This window comes from Puma concolor, chromosome F2 (genome assembly GCF_028749965.1).
Source record: "Puma concolor isolate L17-30 chromosome F2, mPumCon1.1.hap2, whole genome shotgun sequence".
Taxonomy (NCBI): Eukaryota; Metazoa; Chordata; class Mammalia; order Carnivora; family Felidae; genus Puma; species Puma concolor.
The window spans coordinates 71,109,746-71,132,818 of record NC_141684.1 but is presented as its reverse complement, the minus strand read 5'-3'; the positions used below and the strand labels follow the sequence as shown (position 1 = coordinate 71,132,818).

At 40.2% G+C, this 23,073-nt stretch overlaps 2 long non-coding RNA genes across 5 annotated transcripts in view; one reads left to right on the top strand and one right to left on the bottom strand.

Annotated features, from left to right (window-relative positions):
* The window catches only part of LOC147572096 (uncharacterized), a 56,491-nt gene extending 42,371 nt beyond the window's left edge, over positions 1–14,120 (top strand). The window contains exons 4-8 of the long non-coding RNA XR_015246922.1: positions 2,762–2,932; positions 8,859–8,982; positions 11,073–11,201; positions 11,727–11,855; positions 13,796–14,120. This is a non-coding gene — a long non-coding RNA (uncharacterized LOC147572096). The remainder of the gene's footprint in view (positions 1–2,761; positions 2,933–8,858; positions 8,983–11,072; positions 11,202–11,726; positions 11,856–13,795) is intronic.
* LOC112859350 (uncharacterized) overlaps positions 1–23,073 on the bottom strand; it is a 232,304-nt gene that overhangs the window by 29,119 nt on the left and 180,112 nt on the right. For all 4 annotated transcript variants that reach the window (XR_015246924.1, XR_015246923.1, XR_015246926.1 and 1 more), the window contains one exon: positions 1,896–2,020. This is a non-coding gene — a long non-coding RNA (uncharacterized LOC112859350). The remainder of the gene's footprint in view (positions 1–1,895; positions 2,021–23,073) is intronic.

Here is a 23,073-nt window from a genome sequence, read left to right as displayed (position 1 = left end):
TAAGAAATGATTCCTGTTCTCAACCTTGGCTGGAGGAGCTAGAAGGATCTGCAACTAGCTGGGAATCAGACTAGACACCTCCACCTTCATTTTCTGTTCCACGCTGCTTGTTGTTGAGACACTTGGTCTTTGTCACAGTAACTGCCAACCACATGGCTTTGCAAAGATATGGCAGTGTCTAAAGAAATGTAATGCAGTCTGATGTTGAAAGTGTGAATGGACAGGAGCTAGTAGTTTGCAGGGTGACTGGCAGATGTCCAGCAGCACTGTGTTTCCTCTGAACACTTAAAATGTCCTGCAATATCCCCATGAGTACACTGTGGTAGCTGGGAATGTCTTCAAGCGCATTTTGGGAGATGTGGGTATTTTATTTTATTTTTTTTTATTTTATTTTTTTTTTTTTAATTTTTTTTTTAACATTTATTTATTTTTGGGACAGAGAGAGACAGAGCATGAACGGGGGAGGGGCAGAGAGAGAGGGAGACACAGAATGGGAAACAGGCTCCAGGCTCTGAGCCATCAGCCCAGAGCCCGACGCGGGGCTCGAACTCACGGACCGCGAGATCGTGACCTGGCTGAAGTCGGACGCTTAACCGACTGCGCCACCCAGGCGCCCCAAATGTGGGTATTTTAAATAAAATCAAATTATCGTCATTCTATGATCTCACAAGTCTTAAAAAAAATGCTTTATTTTTGTTGGTCTTGCTATTTAGTAGCCCATACGAATTTGTCACGCAGCTTAAGTGTATGATTTTAACCTTGTTTACTCTAAATGCTTATATTTACTTACAATTATCTCTACATGCATGATCCTTGGAGAAAACCAACTGCTTCTGTTGAGTGTTGGGTTAGAAAGCTGCACACTGAATTTTATGCACACAACTGTGAAACAAGAAGGGTTTTTTTTTGTTGGAGATACCTAGTTGAAGACAGTCTAACAGGTTATTTGTTTTACAGTGACCACCTATTTTTAGATTTCAATTAGGCAAATGACCAGGAGTAGGAGTGAACATCTAGTAGTGCTTCAGTGTGCTTGGTGTCACACACAAACACACACACACACACACACACACACACACAGCCCTCCAATCCTCTCCCTTTGCTGTCAGCCTCTGCACCATGATGGAAACACTACTCTATCCAGGGTAGGGTCTTGACCTCACAGAGATGAGAAAATTTGAACCACTGCTGCAGGAGAGGGTCAAGGGGACACCTTTTCTTCCTTAATACTCTCAGCCATCCACTTCCCATGAGTCCCTGCATGTCAGTCTTGGAGTAGGAGTCCCCCTTGGCCACCTGCCCCAAACGGTTTTGCACAGAAGTCCTGGTCTATGGACATGACTCCTAGCACATGCTTTCTGGCAGTAGCTCATAGCTCACGAGAGTCCTGTGAAGAATGGGTATTTGTTCATTTTCTTGCTTTTATGGACACCTGCTCTCTCCATTAAATGTATAATTAGTGGTAGAATTTAATGATGGTAATATAATTCTTATACTCAATATTAATGTGATTCACCTTCTTGCAGTCATAATTGGCAGACGATAGCACACTATTTGGGGCTGAGTGAAAATGAGCTCCCAGGTTCTCCACTGCATTAGATCGTGTTACTTCCTATGGGCTAATCATTGAGGGCAAGACAAAAATAAATACCAATGGTGTACAAGAAATTCTAATGAGTCCTTTGGAATATAATTTCCTATAGGTTGCAAACAGTGTTACTTGTCCTAATAAATTCTAGAATCAAACATGCTAGGCTAAACAAAATCTAGCAAGTTTCTCTACTATAGGAATACTCAGAACCTTTAATAGATTCATATAAATGGTCAACCCTCAAAAGAAGGTCATTGAAATACTGTTCAATATTTTCTAACTTATTCTAGAAACTCTTACTTACAAAAAAGCAAACCTGGCTGATGTTCACAGAATATATGTTGGAAGCGATGTTCTCTCGAAGTCGGGCCCTGCTGTTAGAAGCCAGATATTTGGACCTTTCGTTGCTTCTCCCGGGGTAACTTCTTCCTTAGTGAAATGGAGATAATCACACTATTAGTTAAATGCTCAGGAGGCCCATTGTGCCAGCTGGATTTACACAAGCACAAAAAGGCAAATTAATACAAAATATAACATTATTTTCAGCTGCACATCTTCCACAGAACCCAATTTTATCCACTCCTTATTAAAGTGTAATTGTAGTTTTATAATCTATGAACTTTGCTTATAGATAAAAGGCTAGGTTTTTTTTTTTTTTTTTTAAATTTTTTTTTTCAACGTTTATTTATTTTTGGGACAGAGAGAGACAGAGCATGAACGGGGGAGGGTCAGAGAGAGAGGGAGACACAGAATCGGAAACAGGCTCCAGGCTCTGAGCCATCAGCCCAGAGCCTGACGCGGGGCTCGAACTCACGGACCGCAAGATCGTGACCTGGCTGAAGTCGGACGCTTAACCGACTGCGCCACCCAGGCGCCCCAAAAGGCTAGGTTTTTAAGGAGCAACTTTTCTCTGCATCCTGAAGGAAGCACCGTGTAAACATTTTGCGTGCAACTCGCCGGACTGATAATTCCCCTCCAAGGTCAGCTCAGAATGGTGGCTTGTGTCTGAGAAAGAAAGACTCTTTAAAAATGATCTTGGTCTTTCTCAATCCTTAAAAAAATCACTGATTCATCCAATAGCGACATTGCTGATGATTTGGGAGGTTGCATTAGAATGTCACTTAAACACGCAATGACTCACTGTGGAAAATAACCTTGGTGTCACTACAGGAGTCAGACTTGAAACCCTTCTCGTGTGAAAATCTGGAAGCTGCAAACAGCCCATTTTACACCTGAGTACCCCACCCATAGATTGCTGAGGCAACTCTGCTGCTTACATGTGGAGAAAAAACGGACTCAGAGCTTGAATGGTTTGAAGTGTGCGAGAACCATGAGATACAGGTATGAAAGTGCTTATGAAAAGAAATTTTGAAAGACACGAATTAAGAAACAATTCTACATAGTTTTTAGAAACTGTAGTAAAATACACAAAATGTATAATTTACCATTTTAATGAGTTTTAAATGTATACTTCAGTGGCATAAAACTCATTCATAACGTCGTGCAACCATTGCTACTCTCGAGTTCCAGAATTTTTACCACCCCAATTGGAAATCCCTTACTGATTAAGTAGTAACTCCCCCTCCCTTGGCAAACCGCTAAGCTTCTTTCTGTCTCCTTGGATTTGCTTATTCTGGATATTTCAAATACACGGAATCATATGCACTACGTGGCCTTTAGGGAGTGGCTTCTTTCACTTAGTGTAATGTTTTCAAGGTTCATCCATATTGCAGCATTTATCAGTACTCCACTCCTTTTTATGACTGAATAACTGAATAATATCCTATTGTGTGCATGTACAACATTTGATTATCCATTCATGCACTGATGGATGTTTGCATTGCTTCCCTCTTTTGGCTGTTGTGAGTCGTGCTGTTATGAACATCATACAGGTTTTTGTTTGAACACCTGTTTTCAATTCTCTTAGGCATATGTCCAGGAGTATAATTGCTGGGTCATAGGGTAATTTTGTATTTAACTTGTTGAGAAATCATCAAACTGTTTTGCACAGAGGCTGCACGCACCCCATATCTTCCCACCAGCAAAATAAGAGGGTTCCAATTTCACCACATCTTTGTCCACATTTATTATTTTCCATTTTTTAAAAAAATAGTCACCCTGGTGGGTATGAAACGATGTCTCATTGTGGCTTTGATTTGCATTTCACTAATGATTACTGACTCTGAGCATCTTTTCATGTGCTTGTTTGGTCCTCTGCATATCTTCTTGGGAGAAATGTCTATTCGAATCCTTTACTCATTTTTAAATTGGGTTGTTTGCTTTTTGTTGTAAGTCCATTTTGTTTTTAAAAAGGAGAGATCTCATGCAGCAGATTTTGGATACTGTGCTAGGTGGAATGATCTCCCAAAGATGTTTATTTCCCAATCCCCCAAACCTGTGAGTATGTTACCTTCCATAGAGAAAGGGACTTTGCAGATGTGATTAAGTTAAGGATCTTGAGACAGGGTGATCATTCTGGATTATCTAGATGGGCCCAGTGCAATCACACGGGTCCTTATAAGAGCCAGGTGGGAATGTCAGAGTGGGAGGTGCGGTCGTGGAAGCAGAGGTTGGAGTGGGGCACTTTGAACAGGGGCCATAAGCCAGGTGGCCTCTAGAAGTTGGAGAAGGCAAAGACAGATTCTCCCCTAGAGCTTCCACAAAGGAAGATGGCCCTGCCAACGTGTGGATTTTAGCCCTGTGAAATCATTTCTGACCTCTGACCTCCAGAACTATAACTGTTTTGAGCCATCAACGTTGTGGTAATTTGTTACAACAGCAATAGCAAACTAATATAGATCCGGTATTTTTGAAGACAGGAGATATATTTTAAAAGTATAATAAAACAATTTAAAGCTCATTGGAAAAAGATGAGAGAATGATTTCAGTAGACCGCAGCCCATGGCAAGTAGGTTTTAAGTCCACTGAGCCCCTCCAGTGGGCATATGATGATTCTGACCCTGCAGATAGCTCCACCAGCCATTCTCATGGAAATATATCAGTTAGATGCAATAGTTTTGTTAAACATAAGTATTGCTGAGAAACAGTAACCAGTATAACTGGTAGAAAGGGTACCTATGAAGGATTTATAATAAATTTTCTTGTAAAATCCACTTAATGCTCAGTAGAGGTCAGTAATGGAGCATGGCAGAAAAAGATAAAGACATGAAAACAATAAATAGGAAGATTTTGGGGACATAGGAAGATTTTTATATATGGTTTTCAAAATTAAGTTAGAGATATCCTTGGTTTAAATATATATCTATCTATATATATGTTTTTAAAGAAATATATAATAAATACAAGATAAAACTATACATTGAATATATATAATATATATTTTGTTGTATTTATTATATATTCAGTGTATATGTTTGAAATGTGCATACCTTTGGGTTTTTTTTTCATGTTTATGGAAGGTAATGTATATTCAATAAAAAAAATCACATTTTAAGTGAATGATTCAGTGGGTTTTGACCAATGTATGTACCCATGAAACTACTCCCCTGCAGTCAAGACATAGAACATTTATCACCCTCCAAATGCACTTGGGCTCCTCCTCAACTATTCCCTACCCCCATTCCCCTACCCAGGCAATCACTGACCTGCTTGCCAGCACTGTAGATTAGATTTGTTCTTTCTAGAATTCATGTAGATGCAAATGTATTTTATCTTCAATTTTATGTCTCAAATAATTTTTTAAATGTGATAGGAGACCCATATGTTAAAGTATGGCAAAGATCCTAAGTGAAATGTATAGTAAATTCTCAATAGGAATACTTGCCTCTGGATTCTTATTTTAGGGTTCTACTAAATTCTTTACAAATATATACATATATTCATCTTGCTAAAATAGTTCTCTTACTCCAACGCAGAATTTTTCCTTTATATAAGTAAAATAATATTTTTAAAGTTCTGTTCAATTTTAATGGGTTTGATATTTCCCTTTTCAGTTTATGTTTCTTGATGAAGAAATCACTTGGCTACTTTAGAATCCAAGTTGGTGCTTATTTTTCAAGCCAGCAGTCACGGTTGTTTGCAGAGCAGAGGTGGATTACAGGTAGGCAGAGCAGAACGTCTTGGAAGGATTCTCAGCTAGGGTACATGAAAAAGATTTTTAAATGAATCCTGATATTTCCCAGGAGATAATTGCTTAAAAGTTAAGAAGAAGACCCTAGTAATGAGCCAGAGATAGTCTATCTTAAACTGTATGCCACTGATAAAGAGTAGAATTTTAAAATTTGTGTATCTTGTGTTTGCACATATTTCCTCTCTACATCTTACAGTTTGAGTAAATCTGAAACATTGGCACTTGCTGGCTTTAGTGGGGGGAATACTAGAGAAGGGGGCTATAATGTATGTATCGCATGAGGCATGACTGTGAACTCATTCTAGATTCCTTTCTCTGCAGAGCTGTACCTCTCTTACCTGTAATTTGTTTAGATCACCTTAAGAAAGCAATTATAAAAAAATTACAAGTGTGCACATGAACTATTAGAGCTTGCACCATTTAATCACTGTTTTCCAAAGACTGTCACTCACAGGATGAAGGGGCAGCAGCTTCCCTAGACTGAGAACGGTGAGTGCCAACCCAGTTCGATAAAGTAACCACCAAAACATATCTAATTAACAGACCATGGAGAAGGGCCTTTTTATGCGTTCATCAAATAAACAGAGCTAACTCCTCTGGGCCCGCGCTGAGAATCAAAGCCTCTTTCAGTAACCGACAGTTCTCAAAGGTAATCTGAAAATTCCAGCTTTTGAGAAAATGACCATTTCCCACATTAAAGTCCATGAGGCCGACGTTGAGAAAAGCAACGGAAGTGGGAGCAGAAGTTGAAATAGACTCTGCCCAGACACATGGGTGACAGGTGTCAAGTAAAAGATTAGCAGTGTCCACCCAGGTTGGCGTGAACAGAGTCGGTATGAGGTTGGTGCTGCACCTGCAAAGTTGAAAAAACGCAGGTGAGGGGCGGGACACGCCGGCCCATTCCTGAGCGGTGATTCTGCTGGGACGGACCGTCACAGGGACCCTGGGGGAGGGGCATGTGTAGGTACCCAGCCAACGCCAAAACGACTCTTAGGGAGAATTTCTTACTCCTGATCCTCTCTTTGAAGGAAGGGAGCAGGCGAACAGCAGGGAGACCATCCAGGCTACCCGGCTTCCCAACATGGCAGCACTTCCGTTTCCATTCCTTCAGATTTGTCCTGACGAACTTTGTGGTACTCGATTCTCCTCAAAGTACTTTCCTGCACACCATTTGCAGGCAGCTTAGTGCGTGAATGATTTTCACTTTGTTCCACAGACCTCAGGGCTCTGTGGGGATCTCTTAGCATCCATGCACTAGTTAAACCAACACCAACTGGGTCTGCAAAGTTTATTTATTAGAGATCTGAGTAATATTCAGATAAAAAGCATTTGCTGCTGAGGAAAAAGTTTGAAACACACATATAATGTGCATGAAAGGCCTGGATTTGAATCCTGGCTCTAACGCTATCCAGTCGTGTGATCTTGGGTGGTTTAACCCATCTAAGCCTTAAATGATCTGTCTGTAAAATGAGGGTAATAATACTTCATAAGTTATTATGAGGATAAGAGTTGACGGTGAACATAGAACGTTTACTACAATGCCTGACACATAGCACTCAGTATGCAGTGGTGGTTGTTAATGCCATTGTTATGATTTCAGCTGCAGACATTCGGGAAGGCTCTGGAATAGTCTTCAGAATCTGGGGTCATAGTGATCCCTGGGTATAGTTTTAGCACAGAATAGTCTGGTCCTTAATGCATCTTTAGGACCAGTTGTGGACCCTGGGTATGGAGGCTTGGGGTCCTTGGGGCACTATTGTGAACAAAGTGGAATCTTGGAGAACAAGGAATTCAGGTGCTTTTTCATGGAAGTGGGCTTTGGAGTGACATAATGGTGTAGTTTGTTTGGGCTACTTCTTTTTTGATAAACTAAGCTGGGTAAGCAGGTATGATAGAAAAATATCCCAGCAGCCTGAAAGAACTAAAAAAAAGAAAAAAGCTATAGAGAAATCATTAAAGGATGTATCTTAGTTTTGTGAATTACATTCACTGCAACTTGATTAGTTCATAGTATTATTTATAGATGCAATAACATCTCCCGTATGTCATACTTTACTTACATTTTTATCCTCATTCTCACAACACACTGCAAGGCAACATTGTAAATATGAGGACACGGCCCCGAATGGGAAGTGAGATAGCAGCAAAGTCTGGATTAGGCCTCCAAATCTGTCAGATCTAAAATGCATGCAGTTTTCACTCTACCACACCCTTGGTTCCCCAGCAAATGTCAAAATCCCTGAGGATGGGAGCCCTTGCTCTGGGGACAGATGCTCCGTGTCTGTCTGTTTAGGTGGGACTTTTTGCTGCACTTTCTCTAGTACATTTTCTCAGTGTCCCCTCCTTATAGGAGGTCTGATCAAATGTGGGCATCAGACAGGCTACAGATCATGGCATCTTCCTCTGGTTTGGTCTTGGGATGGTGAGAAGGGCAGAAACTGCTCTTTTCATTTTCTCCCACCTATTCCTCTTCTATGTGGCTCTCATTTTATTTATTTATGAAACAAATATTTTTTGGGTAATATTTATTTATTTTTGGTAGAGCGTGCAGGGGAAAGGGGAAGGGAGGTGGCGGGGGTGGGGGAGAGGAGGAGAGGGAGAAGGGAAGGGGCAGAGAGAGAGGGAGACAGAGGACCCGAAGCGGGCTCTGCACTGAGAGCAGAGAGCCCAATGTAGGGCTCGAACTCATGAGCTGCAAGATCAGACCTGAGCTGAAGTCAGACACTCAACCGGCTGAGCCACCCAGGTGCCCCTATGTGGCCCTCATTTTAAAATGATCAGAAATACTCTTTTCACAGAACATCAAAATCTAGAGCCAAGTAAATATAAGGTTATACTTGAGCCATCCCTGTGGCATATCCCTGCTAGTGCCTTCCTAAGAATTATTTTACATTAACGTTATGATATAAAATGTTAAAATTTAAATTAAAAAGCAATATGCACTCTACCAGATGCACTTAAATTTGGTGGACATTAAGCCATGCCCTGTCCTTTGTTGTTGACACAGAGGTATGATGTCTCTAAAGGAAGATCATTGCCGCTGAGTGACTCACTTTTTTTTTTTTTTCTAAGAAAGCTTTCAGCCTCTGTCACTTCTGGAGAGTGGCAGTCAATAGGTGAGACTAAATGGAAAGGCTAATGTTCAGTTCAGAGCCTAAATCTTGATCTTGTTTGCAGGTGAATATTCAGGAGGGAGCCCATGGCCTGGAGAGGACGCTGGTGACCAGGGAAGAGCAGAAGAGTGAAATCTGCTGCCATTTGCCATGGCAGACTGCCATGGGCACAGTGGCTAACTCTGCAGGTGCAGTGATCATGACTGAGAAACAGAAACCCACGTGACAGCAGCCCCCTGGGGCAGCTTAGTGGTCACACTAACTCTGGAACTTTGGAATTCTGGAAGGGTTTCATTGTCATTTTTATCTGGGACCCCAACCAGATAATGAAAGTTCCCACTAAAAAAGAACTTGAAATGACTAATATTTCCAAAGTATATAGAAAATTAATGAGAAAAGATTGTGCCCACAGAAGAAGACTCTAGACCCAGGTGAAAGGACATTCACCTTGCAAAGAGCACACAGAACCAAGTAAACAGACACGGATACTCCTGGGATAATAAATAACAATGAAATGAATTGGTTAAGAGCTTCCTGGAAGTCACTGTAGAGACTTTGCGGATATTAAGTCTAAGAACTTACTACAAATAGTAAAAGCCCTAATGGAATACAGAGAGAGGGAATAGCTTTGTGTTCAAGATAATGTTCCATAATATTTTTCCATTATGTGAATTATCATTTTCCACATTTGTTTTTTCTTTAAAATATCCCCAGTTGAACTACTGGTCCAAAGAAGCAGTAGTCCTGGGCATTGTGTGTCCCAGGAATCTGGTCAGATTCAATGAGAAATGGGTGGATGTGAAGAAGGTTGGTCCTCTGTGGGCTGTACTGCATCAACCCAAGGTGGGTGAACAAACTAGTAGGTTCATGGGGAAGAATTTCAAATGAAAATCAAATAGACCACCCAACCAACCTATTTGTCAGAGGGAGCTAGAAAAAAGGGGAGATCCAGGTATGAGGCAAAGATATAGACGCTTAGGAAAATGGATTAAAGCAAGTGGCTTCTGAGCAGTGGCTGGCTGGGGAAGCCTGAGAAATACCCTGAGCCTGAGAGAGTAGCTATAGTCTTTAATCTTTATTTATTTTTGAGAGAGAGAGAAAGAGAGAGAGCAAGCGGAGGAGGAACAGAGACAGAGGGAGACACAGCCTGAAGCAGGCTCCAGGCTCCAAGCCGTCCGCACAGAGAAAAATGCAGGGCTCCAACTCACGAACCGTGAGATCATGACCTGAGCCGAGGTCGGACGCTTAACCGACTGAGCCACCCAGGCGCCCCTAGAGAGTAGCTGTAGTCTTGTGAGAGAGCAGCACAGGGTTCAAGCACTGGTGGTGGGAGGAGAGGTACTTACAGCCTGGCCAGCATGGAGCCTTTCAGCGATCTGTTGCTGGACAACTGACTCCCAGGAAAGCACCACTGATTATTTCTCATGATTTTGCTGCTGTGCAACATAGGTGGTTCCTTTTCTGATTGTGAGTGGCTTGACTGGGGCCTCACTCACATGTCTGGCAGTGGCGATGGCTGTTGACTAGGGCGGCTTGGTTCTCTTCCATATGGCCGCTCGTGCCCTAATAGGCTACACCCAGATTCTTCCCAATATATTGGCTTCAGTCTTCCAAGAAAGCAGGATCAGAATTTGCCAAATGTTTTAAGGACTCCACTTCGTAATTGACAGAATGTATCTTACCTTATGCTCTATTGGTCAAAAACTTACAAAGCCAGATTCAAGGAAGGGGTGATGGAGAAATACACTCTACCTTTTGACAGGAAGAGCAGCTACAACGATGTCGCAAAGGAGTGTGGTCATGGAAGAAGTATGATTCACTGGGGACCATAATTAGAACAATCTAACACATGGAGTTTTTGTCTAAACATGCCTTCTCTCTTTTGGGGATATACATTATGCCACACAGACAGTCCTAATTCTTATTTTCTCATCATCCTATAAGCCTTTCAAAATTTATTCAATAGGCATTTATTAGGCATCTATTATATTATTGGCATTGTGCTAGATACTGGGGATATGATGGTAACTAATACCAGTTGCTGTCTTTAAGGAATTTTTTCTTTCTTACCTATAAAATCAGGAGAACAGTATGCAGGTCGGGTAGGAAGGGAAGAGATACAGCAGGTCAGAGGATGGGAGGGATTGTAGTAGAAAGCCAACAAAACAGTCGGGGGAGTTGGAAGCAAAGCAGGATTCCATTCTCAGATTTCCCCCAAAACTACTTGTAAGGGAGGATTTCATCCTTCCAGAAATCAACTTAATTTTTCTTTTTTCAGGAGTAATCTGACTTCAAACAACGGAAAAGTCAGTGCTGGGCGTTCTTGGTTCCAGTGGGAAATAGTTTTAATAAGGTTCTGGGACATCTCCTAGAGAAAGGAAATGTCCAGTGATTACTCAGAACTATGGTAAGTCAAATGTGGGTCATCCCTGACCTTTGCCAAACTCAGAGTTAATGCCAAGCCAGTCCATCTGAGCAACTGTGCCCTATGTCTGTCTGTACTCCTGGAGCAATCTCATATGTAGATGGAGCCGTGACCCATTTCCTGGGTCTGACTGTGAGGAAGGAACCTCCTGCACGAGCACATCTCATTGGTGCAAACATGCCATCTGTCGCTTGTCTGGCCCACAATTACCCCTTCAAGTATGCCCGCATGGGATGGAATACAGAAAACAGAGCCGGGCTATGTTCACTCCTTTGTTAAGCAGAAATGGCTGGCAGGGTGCCATCCACTCAACTGTGAACCACCAGGGTTTAAAGCAAGCAAAAAACCTCATAGTCTCTCAAATCTCATGCCTTGTGTTGTATAAAGAAGTCTTAGAAAATGTACTGTCAGCGGGCACGATGGAAACCTAAATGGATTTCTTGCTTTTTAAAACGAGATTAAAACTTAGATTATAATAATTTAAATAACCTTCTGTTTCCATAACAGTTAATTGTGGATGTATCAAAGATTACTGAATGCCTTTTGCAATATTTTCCTGAGGCAGATGGAGAATAAACACCTTCATTACGGGTGCTCAGATGATCCACTGTGCTGAATTACATTGAGAAGCACCTGGTACGTTTCTTGATCTACCCGTGCACTCACGTACCCTGCTGTAACGTCAGGATTGCCCTAAGTGGGTACCTATCTCCTACGAAATACCAAGTGCGTTTTCCACAGCCTTTCAGAACCTCTGATAGTGCTACCCAAACAAATCCTGGAGTAACGAGGCAGTTCTAATGTAAATGTTTAATAGAGGCAAGGGATTCTCATCTGATTACTTTGCTGCTGCAGAGAAAGAGGATCTAATTTAACATTAAGTCTGTAATTAGTGAATAGTGCTCTTTTGCCTGGGTAAACGAAATCCCTTGCATTTTGATAATGACTTGCATTCAGAATTGAAATTAAACTAAGCTAAAAAAAAATCATAACTTTACCTTAGGGTAGCACACTAAGTCAATGCCATATAGACTGTTTACAAAAGTAAATCTAAAGCACAATGTTCTGGAGTTGACTTTACTAGGGAAGCTGCAACCTTTATTTATTTTTATTTGTTTACATTGGGATCTCGTATTCCTTCTGCCTTATTTGTTTATTTACTTACTTATTTTTGGTTGCTGATTTCTTTAAGTGACCCTGTGGAAAATGTGGGTAGTCATGTATTTTATTATCTTAAGAGAACAGTGGTGTAAATAATACAAATAGGCATTGATATTCATTTTCACGTGGGCTCCTTCATGTGGAACAAAAAGGCCCTCCATCTTTTACTTTTCAAGTAGAAGTCGTTTGGCCAGATTAGTGTCTGCAAGTTCCTGGGCATTTATTCCCTGGTGTTGCTGTAAGGTTTTTACTGATGACCAGAGTTGCTCAATCCTCATTTAATGGGGGCTGCAGACTGAGGGCTGAGCAGAACCCGCTGTCCCGTTCTGTAGTTACTGGTAAAGACAGACCTAGGATATCACCCTGGGAGGGACTGGATGCGACCCAGTGGGTTGGGTGTGGTTGCTGTGGACGGAAGATCAAAAGGCTGAGAGACCAGGGGGTTATAAATGGAAATTTCCGAGAATTAAGTCAGGAGAGAATCTCAATCCTAAGGGAGGATGATAGTGATGTAGGAACTAGAGACACTGAGATGTGTAGGGTAAAGAAGGGTCCAGCAGTGACAGCAAAAATGAAGAGTTACAAGTGTTATCCTCTTATGACATGATCTTCAAAGCTGGCAGGTTTCGGAGAAAAGAGATGGAGAATGGTCTAAAAGTGGAAAGGAGGAAGAAGAAAGGTATCTACCCCATCTCCAAGTTGAACAGTACAAGGACGGTAGGAGAAAGTGTTTCTTGAAAGTGTTACGGGGAAGCAGTATCTTCATGAGATTTGGGCTTTTGTTCTACAAAGAAGGTGAAAGGAACATTTAGGAACGAGGCTGACAACATGCAGGACTTTGCTAATAATGGATGATGAGCTTTGAAGGGCACAGTGGAAGGGCTTCTGGAGTTAGAGGTGGAGAGAGGTCGGGAAAAGGAAAAAGAAAAGGGACCATGTGGTCTCACAGGGCTGGGGACTGGAAGATGGATGAGGAATGACAGTCTAGGGCTTTTAGTGTTGACTAGCAAGGAGGGAAAAAAAGGCATAATGAGTTTGGTTATCCAGAATCAAGGCAGAGTGTGTGTTAGTGATAGAACAGTGCATTTCAGGAGCTCTCTCTCTTTATCCCTGATAAGGGCTATGAGGTCTACAGGAGAAGAGCCCTTTTCCACTTGTAATCTCTGCTGGAAGAGGAGGTGTGTGTCGTCTGTCTTGACCCTTATGGATGGAAGAGAAACTTCGGGGGAAGCCTGACATATTCCATACAACCAGACCTTTGCAGTCCTGATGACACGGATAGAAGTCTTATGTAGGCAAGGCCTTGTTCCAGTGCTCTGGTCCATTTAACACTGGGATATTACATTCTAGTGCCAGAATGGTCCAGAATTTGAGTTTTTTGTTTTTCATTGTTTTTTTTTTTTTTTAATTTGCAGGGACATAAAATATTTAATGGATGAAGAATCTAAGAAAACTTCAAGTTCAACTCCTCAGTTTCACAAGACAGAAAACTGAGGCTGAGGAGGTTTGAGAGCCTCTGCTGAGTTTTTTTCTAACGATAATGAGGATTATAACTCCGATACTCTGACATCTAAGTACCAACCACACTGTGCTGATGCTTAGATGTTCATAGTTTTAATTAGAAAACAAAACAAAACAAATCGTTCCCGCTCAGAAAATATACAGATTCTTTACTGCTCAAATTAAAAGTTTTCTTTTAAAACTTGTGTCTTGAGAACAGGAATAAAGAGTTTGCTGTGATTCAAGAATTTTTTTCACAACATAGGAAAAGCCATTCATCCCATGGACGACATTAGCATGTGTCTAAGAGGATATTCTTCCAAGGCACAGAGGCTGAGAGCAGAGTGTGAAGTTGAGGTTTCTATGGAGACTGTACCTTAACAAGGTCTTTTAAATTGCTGAGGGTAAAAGTAAAACCTCTCTTTCAATATCCCTGGAGGTATAAAACACATTAGGCAGTCAGGACTCCTGCATTTTACATCTGTCTCTTCAGTCGATGGTTTTTGAACTCTCCTTTGAGGACCTCTTTCTTGGGTGACTTGGAGCTGTAGACCATCTATTCAGAACAATGGATAGCCCTTAACTGGCATACTACTATACACCTGATGCATCGGGATGGTTATATGGTTGATGCTTTCATGTTAGGATGTTACAATGCTTTCTTTGAAGATACTGTAGTTTAAACTTATCTGCTCCTTTGCGGGAGGGATGCAAACATATGGCGGTAAAGAGGGATATAGGTTATTCAAGAATATAAGGATTATAAAGAATCAGGTGGAAATATTTATGTATGCTACACTTTATTTTTTGTTGTTTTTTTAAAAAATGTTTATCTGAGAGAGAGAGAGAGAGAGAGAGAGAGAGAGAGCGCACATGAGCAGGGGAGGGGCAGAAAGAGGGGGAGACAGAGGATCCAAAGCAAGGTCTGCGCTGACAGCTCGAACTCACGAACAGTGAGATCATGACCTGAGCCGAAGTCAGGTGCTTAACTGACTGAGCCACCCAGGCGCCCCTGTGTGCCACATTTTAAATAATAGCTTTATTTACATAAATTTCACACACCATCAAATTCACCTACTTAAAGTATAAAATTTGTGTATTACTTTATTCATATTTAGTATATGTAATATATGATATATTAAAGATTTGTGCAGTGATCACCACTACCTAATATCAGAACATTTTCATCAGCCCCAATAGAAACCTCATATCCATTAATCATCACTCTCCATATACTCTTTCTCCCAGGCTCTGGTAACCATGGAACTTTTATCCCTATAGAGTTTTTCTATTCTGGACACTTCAGAGAAATGCAGTTATTCAATAGGTGACCTTTTGTGACTGGTTGCTTCCATTGCACATGATCTTTTTCAAGGTGCATTCAGGTTGTAATATGTATCAGTATTTCATTCCTTCTTATAACCGAATAATATTCCATTACGGGGATCTACCACTTTTGTTTATCCATTCATCATCTATTGGGCATTTGGATTGCTTCTACCTTTTGGCTATTGTAAGTACTGCTGTTATGAACACTGCACAAATTTCTGTTTGAATGCCTGCTTTCACTTCTTTTGGTGTATGTAACTAGGAGCAATCTTGTCAGAGGATTAAAATGTTTATGGAACTAATCTGTCACTAATTTGACGTACAGAAATTCTTCTGTCGCCTTCGCCAGGGACATGTATCATGCTTTCAGGCATAAATGTTTTGAAATTTGCATTTTATGCTCTGCCATTTTTCAAACAGAAAATCTTTTTGTGGAAAACAATGATATACTTTTATTACAGTATATGGTACATGTTAATGATGCTCTTTAAATGAACTAAATGCACTTTTCAGTTTATCTTTTTTTAGCCTGCACGTTTACTTTCTAATTTAAAATCTGCATCTCTACTATATTTGTGATAGATATAAAAGGACTTACATGGGGCGCCTGGGTGGCGCAGTCGGTTAAGCCTCCGACTTCAGCCAGGTCACAATCTCGCAGTCCGTGAGTTTGAGCCCCGCGTCGGGCTCTGGGCTGATGGCTCAGAGCCTGGAGCCTGTTTCTGATTCTGTGTCTCCCTCTCTCTCTGCCCCTCCCCCGTTCATGCTCTGTCTCTCTCTGTCCCAAAAATAAATAAACGTTGAAAAAAAAAAAATTAAAAAAAAAAAATAAAAGGACTTACACATTAGCCTGTGCATTAACCTCAGAAGGGTGACATAGTTTCATATTTTTCTTTTATCAACTGATTGCTTTAACTTTAAGGGAAATCCAGATGGGAATTTGCATGGGAGGCATTTGTCTTTATGGAAAACTCTGTGGAGATTTACTTTCTTGGTGGGTGGTATATCTGAATGATACTTTTGAGTCTAGTCTTTGATGGATAGAAAATGAATACGCATATATATACGATGTCAAGAAGCTAAACGTCTCACTTAGGTCATTTGCAGAAGCAATTGGTCCCATTTTAGTGGAAATATCATGAAAAAACGGAATCCTTCCAATGTTCTCCACTCCCTCAAAATCTTCGAGACTCAAAATTCAAGTCACAGAATTTCTGTAATATGACCAAAACTCAGAGTCATTTTATATTAATGTGGTGAGACATAAACCAGATGTCCTTCTAACGCATGCATAGAGGGCACGTGTTGCTTGGATTCAGACAGATGTAAAATAAGAGAAACATTTCAATCATTGAACTGGCACCATGCTCTACCAGAAGTCTTGTATGAAACTTTTTTTTTTTTTTTTTGGGATTGGACTTTGTGCCATTCTCAAAGTAGACCATAATAGCACTCAAAGCAGATGATTATTTAAGTATTTAATAGTTGTTTAACCCAATTAAAAAGCCAATTGGTTGGGGGTCTGTTTTTTTCTTCAAATTTTCAGTTGATTGTTAAGGCATTATATAATCCCAGCATGACTGGCAAAAGCCACTGGGAAAATATCCTAGGAAAGGAAAAGATGTTAATGCTTAATGCCTTAACTTATTAAATTATATAACAAGCTTGTATGAAAATGCCTCAGATAGAGCATTGATTTACCTTCCCCCCCACCCCAGCTCCCTCATTTAATGGCTTCTGTGGTGAAGGTTAAGCTTCTTAACAGCAAAGACAGCAAACACAGAAATGCCACTTCACCTGGCTTAACACTCAGCTTGGCCACTAATTACTTGTGTGATGCTGGCCAAGTCACTGCATCTCTTTATTTTCAGTTTCTTCTCATGTACAAAGGTGATAATGGTGGTTACCTCATAGAATTGATACGAAGGTTAGATGAAATACTATATGTCCAATATTTTATGCTGTGCCTGGCATATAATACACGCTATACACACTTGCCAATATTATTGTTAGTAAATCATTTTATAAGACACAGCATATTAGAGATTTTAAGAATAATTTATTATTTATCGTCGTTAAAGAGTATCTTTATTTTTGCTTTTGCTTCAAAGATCTGTTCACCATCAATTCAGAAAATAAACACTTTTTTCTGAACCTCTTCTGAGCCTTTTGCAGAATGGAAGCATCTGGGACACTTTCACTAAATCACTCATCAGAAGGTCCATTACCATTAGTTGAACTAATGGCTACTTTACACCATTAGCTTAAATCAACTAATGGGCAGCAGCAATTTCCTCGGCTTTTTAATCTTTTTTTATGAGGGACGTTTTTTCCTACTTGGACGCTTGTTTTGGTTTAAGTCTAGATGAGTTCCTTAGGATGTCTTTCTCTATATATGTATTTAAAAACATCTTGACAAATACTCATACATTTCCTGCGCTAGATTCAGTGCGTATCTTTTTAAAGCCTAAAAGCCATGAGGCAAAGAACAGAAGGAGGACAACTAAACTCTTGAAGGTGGGGGCGGATTCAGGGTGCACGTGTGCAGCCCTTCTCTGCTTGTCTGGGGAAGTACCAGCTTTTATTTCCAAGTTCCCACCCTATTGTCGACCAATACTCATATAAAATCCAGTAAAATTAAACATCTAGGAAAAATGATTATGCCGTTAGATGACATGGTGATCTCAAACTGCTATAAAAGTTTTGAAGCCTCTGATTATAAATCCTATATGCACCTTGAAATGGAGTAGTAACCCTAGAATAGTAGCACTGATACAGAGTGTATTCAAAAAGGCATGTTTATGAGGGCGATTTTATTGTATTTTGAGAGAGATAGCGAGTGTGGAAGGGGCAGAAGGAGAGAGGGAGAGAGAGAATTCCAATCAGGCTTCGCGCTGGCAGCATAGAGCCCAACGTGAGGCTCGAACTCACAAATTGTAAGATCTTGACCTGAGCTGAAACCAAGAGTCAGACGCTTAACTGACTGAGCCACCCAGGTGCCCCTAGGGTGATTTCAGAACATCAGAATTGGTTTCCTAAATGAGTGGCAAGACATTTCCACCAGCCTTCAGCAGAACTGACTTTGTACAACTTACTTATTTATCATTCAGTATTTAAATTTAATTTGCAATCGAATCCATAATAACAGAAAACAGATCAGTGGGGTAGGAGGGTATGGATTGCAAGGGCCACAAGGAACTTTGGGGTGCTAGAAATGTTCAAGTCTTGTTTGTGCGTGTAAACATAAATTCATTTTCTAAACTCTTTGTATGCTTATAATGAGTGTATTTTATTGAATGTAAGTTATATCTCAATAAAGTTGATTAGAAATACAGATTTTACAAAGTACGTTTTTTACTTTGGGAAGAGTGAAGAAATTGAGGAATATCCCTAGTTCTCTCCTGACCTCTTTAAGATAAGTTACTGCAGACACACATCCCTTTCACTCTGCTTCACACCAGAATCCCATTACCCACTGTGCACCAATTGGCACTCCCGGTGCAAAGAACATTGTGTAGTTCAAAGCTCCTCCAACTTTGTATTCATTGCCTCATCTTTCCTGGTTGGCTAGCAAAGTCCTTTCCATTTTCCCAGAAGTCATGTCTTTAAACAAAAAGATTCGGTTGCTGGAGGGGAGGTGGGTGGGGGATGGGTTAAATGGGTGATGAGCATTAAGGAGGGCACTTTCTGGGATAAGCACTGGGTGTTATATATAAGGGATAAACCATTGGGTTCTACTCCTGAAGACAAGATTACCCTATATGTTAACCAGCTTGAATTTAAATTAACACACACACACACACACACACACACACACACACACACACACATCCTAAGATATTTTGCAAGAGACTTTGGAATTCTTTTTGAACTTATGCTCACCACAAGTGTAGCTACTACCTGTCACCATACAACACTATTACAACACCACTGACTCTATTCCCTATGATGTACCTTCTATTCCTGTGAGATATTCATTCCATAACTGGAAGCCTGTATCTCCCAGTCCCCTTCTTCCATTTTGCCCATCCTCTCCTCTGGTAACCACCAGTTTGTTCTCTGTAATTATGGGTCTGTTTCTGCTACACCTGAAATTATTGTTAACATTGTGTGTCAACTCTACTTCAGTAAAAAAATATGTAAACTTGAAATCAATCTGCACAAGAAAATCACAGAATGAATATATGAAATCCCTCCATAGTGTTTATATTACAGACACACTCATGATTTCATTACTAGCAATAAAACTCTTTTAAATCCAAGTTGAGAATAATGAGTGATTACTCAAGGAAGGCTAAGGATACATTTCTTTTTCTGCCATAATTACAAAGCAGGTAATTCCACACTATGCATTGAAGGAAAAGTCTTTCAACCAAAAGCAATGTATCATGGATTGCCTAGAGCCTCAGATTAGATGGGAAAGTCATCTTTCCTCCAAATTCCTTATGGGAGTACACATTTGAAGTTGCCATTTCCTACCTTTCTGTCTCTGTCCGTCTGTCCATCTATCTTTCCATTTCCCTGTCGGCTATATAGGCAGGAGATGATAATTTTCTTCATATCCTTGGGCATGTTTCACTAGTTGCAACAATGACATTTCATACCAAAAACAGTATTTGCTTTTTCCCTGATTAGTTTTATTGCATAGAAAAGTGTGAGAAAAAATTAATTTCACTCAATCCACAATACAGAGATAACTAGCATTAATGTCATAGTGTATATATTTTCATTTTCCCCCATTGACCACATATACATATGTAAAGCAGACACTTGATGCTAGAATGTTTTTAGGCATAGATGCAATTGGCTTGAATATTTACCCAAATTCATACTATTATATATTGATAGTGAATTTTTTTTTTTCAACGTTTATTCATTTTTGGGACAGAGAGAGACAGAGCATGAACGGGGGAGGGGCAGAGAGAGAGGGAGACACAGAATCGGAAACAGGCTCCAGGCTCTGAGCCATCAGCCCAGAGCCTGACGCGGGGCTCGAACTCACGGACCGCGAGATCGTGACCTGGCTGAAGTCGGACGCTTAACCGACTGCGCCACCCAGGCGCCCCATGAAATGTTTAATCTAGTCCATTATCTACTTTATTTGACCTGATTTTTAAAACACAATTAAACAAACATAAAGTTTTATTTTCTCCACAAAGAACTTTGAAATGAAACGCAAAAAGAAAATAAAGATGAGATTATGGAATGATCAGCTGTATACAGTATGCAACAATAGAGTCAAAAAGTGAGAGAAAGGTTTGTTGGTACTTGGGACTAACCCACCTACAATAATCCCCCCAAAAGTAGAAGAAATATGAAAAACATCTATTTACACCATTGTAAGAACTAATCAGATTGGGAGAAATTACTAGAGAAAAGAAGAATCCAGAGATAAGCTCACTACTCAAAGTTACTTTTTTTTGCGAACAGAGATGAAATTTTCTCATGATGGTGAAATAGAAGTCAATTACAGGGCACTTCTGGTGGGGAATCAGATAACCTACTTTCCTTCCTCCCCACTCTAGGCACATACACATTAAACCAGGTTTTTGAAGGGCTGGGTAACAGGGTAACAGGGTAACAGTGAGCCAGAAATAAAACATCCCTCACCCTGACTTATGGTTCTAGTCTTCATTATGAGAATCTCGGTCTTTCAACTTATGCTACTCCTAAAGTGTAAGCCTCTTGGTTGCTGGCAAGGAAAATAAACAAAGAAACAAAAAAACAAAACAAAAAACAAAACAAACAGACAAAAAACCCAACAAAACGTCTGGGAGGAAGATATCTTATCCTAGGACTCAAATTATTTCTAAAAATAAAATTTAAAAATGCTATGCTATGACATAGTTAGAGGTATCCAGCTGTACAAAGAATCAGACGCTATGAGTAATAATCTGCATAAATGAAGTAATAATCCCTCCAAATTTCAAATATAGGAATTATTAGATACATATTATAAAACAATAATGCCTTCTATGCTTAGATATATAAAAGTAATGCTTGAAAATATCTACAAATGATAGAAAGGTATAAACAGTGACAGTACATTTGAAAATGGAATCAAGAACTCAGTGGACAGGTTAACAGCAGAGTAGGCAGAGCAGAAAACAGAATGAATGAACTGGAAGGTAGATTACAAGAAATTATCCAGAATGAAGTATATAGAAATTTTAAAAACATTGAAATACAGAAAAGAAGGTAAGAGATGTATAGAATAGAGAGAGAAAGTTTAAACATGGGTCCCAGAAAGAGAGGAGAGAAAAGATAATAGGCAGCAATTTTTAAAATCAATCCATGAATTAACAAACAACAAACCCCCAAACCCTAAGTAGAATAAAACAAACAAACAAACGTGAAGCCACACCATAATAAAATGATAAGAAAATAAGGTGAAACAGCCTTTTTTTTTTTTTTTTTTTTTAAATGTTTCAGCTTTGAGAGAGAGCACGAGCTGGGGAGGGGCGGAGAGAGAGGGACAGAGGATCCGAAGTGGGCTCCACACTGACAGCAGCAAGACCTATGTGAGGCTCAAACTCACAAACTGGGAGATAATGACCTGAGCCAAAGTCAGACACTCAACAGACTGAGCCACCCAGGCACCCCTAAGGTGAAACAATCTTAAAAGTATGCAGAAAATAGATTGTGCCAGCAGACCTGTACTACATGAAAATGGTCCTAGATGAAACTCTGAGATGCAAGAAAGAATGAAGACTAAGAAAGTGCTAAAACTGTGTGTAAATCTAAAAAAACAAAAACAAAACAAAAAACAAACATTTTAGACCACTTTATTTTAATTTTTTTTTTTCAACGTTTTTTATTTATTTTTGGAACAGAGAGAGACAAAGCATGAACGGGGGAGGGGCAGAGAGAGAGGGAGACACAGAATCGGAAACAGGCTCCAGGCTCCGAGCCATCAGCCCAGAGCCTGACGCGGGGCTCGAACTCACGGACCGCGAGATCGTGACCTGGCTGAAGCCGGACGCTTAACCGACCGTGCCACCCAGGCGCCCCTAGACCACTTTATTTTAAATGTGATCAATCTTTAGTCTACATTGTCAGTGAAGAAACAATCATTGTGTGTTAGGATTCTTTGTTGAAAACAGTAACACAAGTTCTAGATATCTTAAGCCAAAAAATAAAAAAAAATAAATAAATAAAAAGGAATTTATTAGTAGATACCAGAAACTCAGTTTGAATGAGAAATGTTGGACAAAGAATAGGAAGACCTAACAGTATGCTGTATAGTCTCATTCATACAGCAGGTGCCAACTTAATGAATCAGACTCCCAGCTACACCCCCTTGCTTCAGTCACTTCAGTTTCACCCACAGAATACAATTTGCCACAAGGCCAGACAGGTGAGGAACCAGCAGCTTGGGTTTCTACAATGGTTAAGTGGCTACTTCTTTCCCAGCCTCTATAGTGAAAAGTTCCCCAGAGGAGTTAGGGATGCTGGCAGAACTGGGTGCTTGGGTGCGAGAGAGCCCAAAACTGACCAATGCCAACTTTAGACTTCACCTTTGCCCCCCCGCCCCCCAGCATCCATACACACCACCTTTATGTATTTATGCTTTAAAATAAAACTACTTCCACGAAACAGAGTGAGACTGCTTCTCATACAACTAAAGGGAGCTGACCCAAAGTCTAGTCCGATCCTGCAGGCAGGTCTGAGAGATGCCATGACGATTACCAGTGATTACGGCAAGATTAAAAAAAACAAAAAACTGTGACATTAACTACTTGCAATACATCATATATTGAAAGGTTGGCGAAACAGGAGAGGAATTGTCTTTGCTCAGGCTGCTAAAACACAATACAATAAATACTATCTCTATGCCATTAAATTCCACAGTGGAGAATTCCTG